General features: G+C 39.5%; 1 long non-coding RNA gene across 1 annotated transcript; it reads left to right on the top strand.

The window, feature by feature from the left end:
- The first annotated feature begins 3,812 nt into the window (after positions 1–3,812).
- LOC126918560 (uncharacterized) lies at positions 3,813–4,661 on the top strand. Its single transcript, XR_007711363.1, has 4 exons — positions 3,813–4,139; positions 4,226–4,298; positions 4,390–4,482; positions 4,581–4,661. It is a non-coding gene; the product is annotated as an uncharacterized LOC126918560 (long non-coding RNA).
- The last annotated feature ends 1,820 nt before the right edge of the window (positions 4,662–6,481 follow it).

Below are 6,481 nucleotides of genomic sequence, written 5' to 3'. Positions count from 1 at the left end.
ATTTCCGAAGCTCGGCAGGAAGGTACTTGCCGCAGACACGAAATGACCAATGTCCAAAACCGATCAACAGCATCAACAGCCATAACTTAATTCTCTATCATTTTGAATAAAGAATAGAATTTCTCTCGAAATTGCATATTAAACACGAGTCGGAGCCATGGTTTTGTTGCATCATCTAGAACGTTAATCGCCACACGAGCCTCTCAAAAGTCAAACTGATGAACGTCACCTTTTATAAATCTCCCAATTTCGTTACCCAAGTACACGATTAATGTTCGATGCTCGAGATAAAGCATTTCCACAAGCTCGTATATCGTAGGCAAATAACATAAATAACAGTAAATTCTAAGGAAAATAAATAAAGAAAGAAACATTTGTAAAATATCATCACATTTCCTTACGTTTAAATTTATGAAGTTAGTCAATGTGATTTCTGAACTGTTCGTATAATGTAAACAGGGACCACTGGTGATGAATTCAGAAAATTTCAAATATAGATAATAAATAATGATTTCGTGATATGTTTCCCTTTATTCAAATGCGTGCTATGACAATTTTATTGCTTTTTTAATAAATAATTCTGGACGAAATTAATTTAGTATAAATTATGGCAAAGATACTAAGGAAGATCCCTTTGAAATTATTAACTGGATTGTAAGACCCACGTGTAGTACATCGGTCATGATTTTATTGAGTCCATAAATATGAATAGATCTATTGAAAACCTAGGTATTCGTAGGTGACACGAAATTGGGTTAGTATTCGTAGCGAGCCATTGTGATTACATAGTTCTATTTGAAATTCAATCCGTGAATCGTGACAGAAAAAATAATATTTAGGAAATAGTAGTAATAATTCTTTACATATCTCGAATTGTAATGCAAATTATACCGCATCTAATTTACACATGATCTTTGGAATCGTGATTTTTTAACCATAAGTAACTTCAAAAGCTTAAAGTAGTAGAAAAGAATGCGAAAGTATGCTTGTTCGTGGCGCAATGCGGCTTGTTACAATCAAACGATTTGGAACAGATACCGATAAATCTAGAAATACAAAAACGTGTTTCATTGAAAATGGTAGTCATAATTTTGTGACCCGTAGTAGTTCAGAAAGAAATTCGGGCTAGCTTTTATGTGATAACAGCAGCAGGACCATTCGTAACCGTGCCATCAATTTTTCCCCTTACACCGCACGTACAGATACTCCAGCCCACTTTGCCTCCGCGTTCTCTATCTCTCCTCTACTCTCTTTTTCTCTCGCTTGTCAGAGCACCAGTAGCACTATTGTATCGCCTCTCTTTCTCCCTGCTTTTTATGTCTCTTTTGTGTTCTCTGATGCACGTTCAGCTCCCGTTGTACCGATTGAGTGTTGACCCCGCTGCGTCACGCTCGCATGCTGCAGTTTGTTCGAAACGATATGCAATCAGCGGCAGAAACGAGAACGAATTTCGAGCGCGTCTAAACTCGTGGCTATGGTCACATTACAACATATCAATGGTAATTCATGAAATCGTAATTTTTAACCTGTTAATCGAGAGAGATGAGTTAATTGGCCATTCGAAATTCCCAAACGATTGGATATAATAATTTATGCGCATTTATGAATTATTAATTCCTAGATTTTTATATCCCGACTTTGTATTTTTTAACGACCTGTTTCGTTTTTACTGGAAACAAGTTGTATCGTGTTTATATCTGGAAGAATTAAGATCGATATCCGAAATTGGTTTTTCTGTGTTAACTTTTCATTTCACAATTATGCTGGTCATAGAATGACTCGTCAGCAGATTAATATCCCTTACGAAGGATAAAAGAAAAAAGACGGAGTAAGGGAAGAAATAAAGGAGAATGAGACAAGTAGAAGATTCGTATCGTAAGGCAAGAAAGAAATCATACGTCTATACGGGTCGAGGCTCGAGATAGATGATTGTCCATGAAACAATGCCGGCGATAGATAACCGTTTCTACGTACAGGATTGTATTTTTAGTCACGCGACTGCACACTTCTCTAACATGAGTCGTATACATAATATGTGCGTGCAAGGATGACCACGCGTGATGGCTTCTAAATTACACGAACCACTTTTCTCTGATCCATGGAGAACAACCAGAATGCTGCGTTCTCTATCCAACGATAACAACACCGTTACATTTCACGAATTTTATTAGAAACTTCATTCATCATAGTACAGCCGTGCGTTATTTACGTAGGCAATCAGTGGCAAGTATCAGGTTCGGAGCGTAAATTGACTACAAAATTGGTAACGTAATTTATGCTACGAAAGTATCACGAGGAATTTTTGATCTGCACGCGATATAGAAGCGCCTATACGGAATCGAAAACAACGTAAAAAGGCGAAGAACGAGGGAGACCTTGATCGGGATCGACGTCATATTTGCCATTATTGCACGAATTTTTTTCTGTTCGCGAAATGAATGCGATCGAGAAATCAGGCAAAAGCAAATGTACACTGCTTGCTATAAATACCAGAATATTTAACCTACTCGTTACATTTGCTGGACAGCTCGAACAAGTTCTGCTTTATTTAATACTTTACGTTACGGAGCACACATGATGCGAATTACTATTAACAATTCTACTATTACTAATAATAATACTATTACTAATTCGCGCCGTACTAAGTATCAGCGCTGTCCTTCGTAACTTAAAGTACCCTAATATTTGTTCGTTTATCGGGACATTTAAAATATTGAAATATTTGCCCATGTTTTTTATGTTTCATTGAAAGTTATATATAGTTATATATATAAAGTTATATATATATATATATTATATATATAGCAAAGGTTGTTACAAAGTAATGACTAAATATTTCAAGCTGAATAGAGAAAAAAGAAACAAAGACGGCAGAAGGAACGATGGAACTTTAGTCTTTTCGAATGTTTTGAAATGGTAAATAGGAGACTGACTATAGAGAACAGAGTAAACGTCCCAAAATACTTATGGCCGATAGTGTACATACCTTCGATTGAAAATAAACTATAAACTACGATACAGTCAAGGTATACGCGATAAACAACGAGAAGAAAAACGTAGCCGCAATCATATTTTCAATTCAGACTTCAATAGAGGAAAGTGCGATCATTGGAACAAGTTATTCGCATATCTTCGTTCTTTTTTTTCTTCTCATGTACAGATGGAATTATAATAACCGACATTACCTCCGAGAACCGAGTACGTACTTATTTACTCTACAACACGGTAAGACGTCGACACTAATATTTCATTTATGTTCCCTTTTTTCAAGCACGGAATCTTCATGAAGGTTAACGCTTGTAAAAAGGGGCAAGAAGTAGCCTGCTTGGTTGCGCAAAAATTCACAAAAACGGGACAGAATAAAGGAAGTTTCTCGTTCGTGGAACTGTAATAACCCAAAAGACATAATCACTTACTTATTTGAATTCCGAATATCCGGAATTATATTCGATCATTCTCAGAAAGATATTTTATAAATGCTGTATTGTATCCATATATGTGTATAGTGTTTCGTGAAAGTCTTTCAACATTTCTAGAAACGTATGTATCATGTGTGTAACTGTAACGGTATAAAAATATAATCACTCGTGTCCCATTACAGCTTTAACGAAATTTCGAAAACTTTCGTACAACTTTCGCACACAACGTATTCGTAAAAGGGTCCTCTCATAAATATTCCAACATTTTCACGAGCTACTGCTGTCGCAGTATAGCTACCTATATTATGCTATAATACAGCGATTCCGCTGATCCCAGTAATGAATGGTTCCGCTCGAGAAGCCTGGAGCCGGAAGGTTATCGTTTATTGAAAGTTTCGTTGGCAATAGCGGAAGATGGGTCGCTTCTGTGTTACGTGCCGGCACCAACGACGTTTCATACAGTTTGATAGAATTACGAATACGTTCTCCTTAAAGCGCATTCGCGTGGAATCTAGCCGACAGAAACCACAGCGAGTTGGCGACGCGTTCGATAAATGGCCCTTCGCCAACATTCCGACTGTTCCTTTTTCCGTCGGTGCTCTTTCACGACGCTATCTACGAGTCTATCCAGCACCTTAAGTACATACAACTTCATCGAGGCGGGTTCGCACGAGGCGAGTTCGCACGAGCCGACATTGATATTAAAAGGGCGGTTTCGCGGTAAGTGGCTACGGCGAAGCGTAACGGCTCGTCGATTAAGTTCTTCCTCGTATCTGCCCGCTTTACACGAAGCTTTATGCTGATAGAGTTGCGTGAAAAAGGCGATTAAGGGGACCCGAATCACCGTGCGAATTTACGAGATCGTCACACGAGAACAGGGTAATATAGCGATAACAATTTTCTGTAATTTCTACCGATTAGTAATTAACAAGTAAAGAGATTCGTTACTTTATCTGGCTCTTTGTCGCAGGATGATCGACGCGGGATCTAGGCGTTATTTTCTCCCCTGTTTTAAATTTCACTGAGCATCGTGAACGAAGATCGTGGCAGAAAAACACGATAGGTACATTTTCGTTGGTCTTTTTTATTTCAATGGCACTTTACCATTGTATAGGAAGGAATTTCAACACAACTTCGCTGAAAATTAAAATAACCTATTAGGTTCAAGGATGTAACTCTTCTAAGAATGGCTGATAAGCGGATGAAGTCAGTTTCATGGAAGTCAGAGGTATAATCGCAAAGGCGAACGATATTTTGAAAATTTTTAAGGGGATGACAAACTCACGTTTGCTTGCAAAATAGAAAGACAATTTTGGTAATATGAAATGTACGATAACGCATGGACTTTTTCAATCGTTCCAAATTTATGGAATGTGTGAACAATTTTCTGACTGATTGTAGCTACTCTCGTAAGAATTCATATATTCGATCGCATCAAAGTATTCCTCGGAACATTAATTCACCAGAAGGTGTATTCACTGTAACCTATAGTCTCAGCCGGTGTAAAGACAATCTCCTTACGCCCGGTTGATATATACTGAAATCGCTCCATTAAATATTTATACACGGGCGAGGAACAGGGCGAGAAGAGATGCAAATTACAGCATACGAATGCATTGCCTCCGTACACTTGGCCCCATCGAAACGAGAAGGAACACAAGTGGCGTTGCTCGACAAACCGTGTCGAAATCAATTCATCCGTCCCATTTAGATCGCGATTCTTATTAAAACCACTTAATTTCGTGCCGATCTTCGAAGCGTTTACAAGTCTAAGTGACGCATATACTACATAATAGGCTGGTCGAATAATTTCCATATGAGAGACGCGTCTGGAAACGGATGACTACGGTCCCAGAAATCTTTCTCCAATGTCAAATCTATCGACAAAAGGAGGAGTAGGAACGTTCTCTCGAGAATGATCCAAGACTCAAGAGATCGAGAGTTTTGTGGATCCGCATCCGAGGGTCGAATTCGATCCTCGCATCTCGCGTGTCCAGACACGCTTCGCTGTCTCTCCTCTCTCGCATCTCTAGATCTCTTCCTTCCTCTCGCACCGATCATCCTCTCTCTCTTTTTTTCGCCTGTTGCCTCTTCTTCTTGGCCGCGCACACTGACTCACTTACTCGGTGAAAACAAAAGGAGCAACTAGTGTGGGCAGAAAACGAGAGAGAAAAAGAGAAAGAAAGGGTTTGGAGGAAGGCGAGCGATAGCAGAAACGAAAGGATGGAAGGACCGGAGGAAAAAAGAAAGAAAGGTCCCTTCTCCTTCCCCTATGTTTCTGTCCTCCTCTCTTCCGCGGTTCCAAAGGAATCGTTCGTCAGCGGTGCGTTCAAGGAAGGGACGAAGACGCCGAATATCCGTAGATAGCGGGATAGAGGGTGGAACGGAGAAGGAGAGAACGAGGGAAAAAGAAGAAGGAAAGAGAAGCGCAACAAAAGTAGCCGTGATGCCGTGCAAAGCGAGCAAACCAAACGGACAGCCGCGGAGGAAAAAGATGAAAAGAGCGGCCCTTCGCGGCAACGCGGAACGAAGAGGGGAGGAAGAAGAAGAAGAAGAAGAAGAAGACGATGAAGAAGAAGAAGAAGAAGAAGAGACCGGCTAAACGAACGAGGGGACCTCAGGGATGTAAGGTGGAAACTTTCGTGCCTCGTACGATTAGATGGATCGCTTGATCGAAACTACGAGAACATCCTGTAATTGTTACCAAATTTCGAATATCGACAAATCTAATAAATATTGGAGTTATAAGATTTGTGTGTAGATAGAATATCTATAAGATTTAGGGATAATTTATGTGTGAAAAAATTGTTCATGCTGACAGAGAAAAAGAATAGTTCATAGAAAAGTTCATCGAATTAACTTTATCTGTAAAATTCTATGTATATTTGTTCTTGCACCTGATGTGAACGAGCGTCAAGCTGGGCAGAAAAAGGCAAGGGTTACGCAACGCGGTGAACCATTTGTATTCTTAGATAGAAAAATAGATAAACCTCGTGCCTCGCTTTGTATCTACAATCAGTCGCACAAGCGCAATGCTTCGAGCGCCTTCCTAGTAACACGTT

This window comes from Bombus affinis, chromosome 7 (assembly GCF_024516045.1).
Source record: "Bombus affinis isolate iyBomAffi1 chromosome 7, iyBomAffi1.2, whole genome shotgun sequence".
NCBI classification, from domain to species: Eukaryota; Metazoa; Arthropoda; class Insecta; order Hymenoptera; family Apidae; genus Bombus; species Bombus affinis.
The sequence above is the reverse complement of the archived record's forward strand: the minus strand, read 5'-3'. Positions and strand labels throughout refer to the sequence as shown.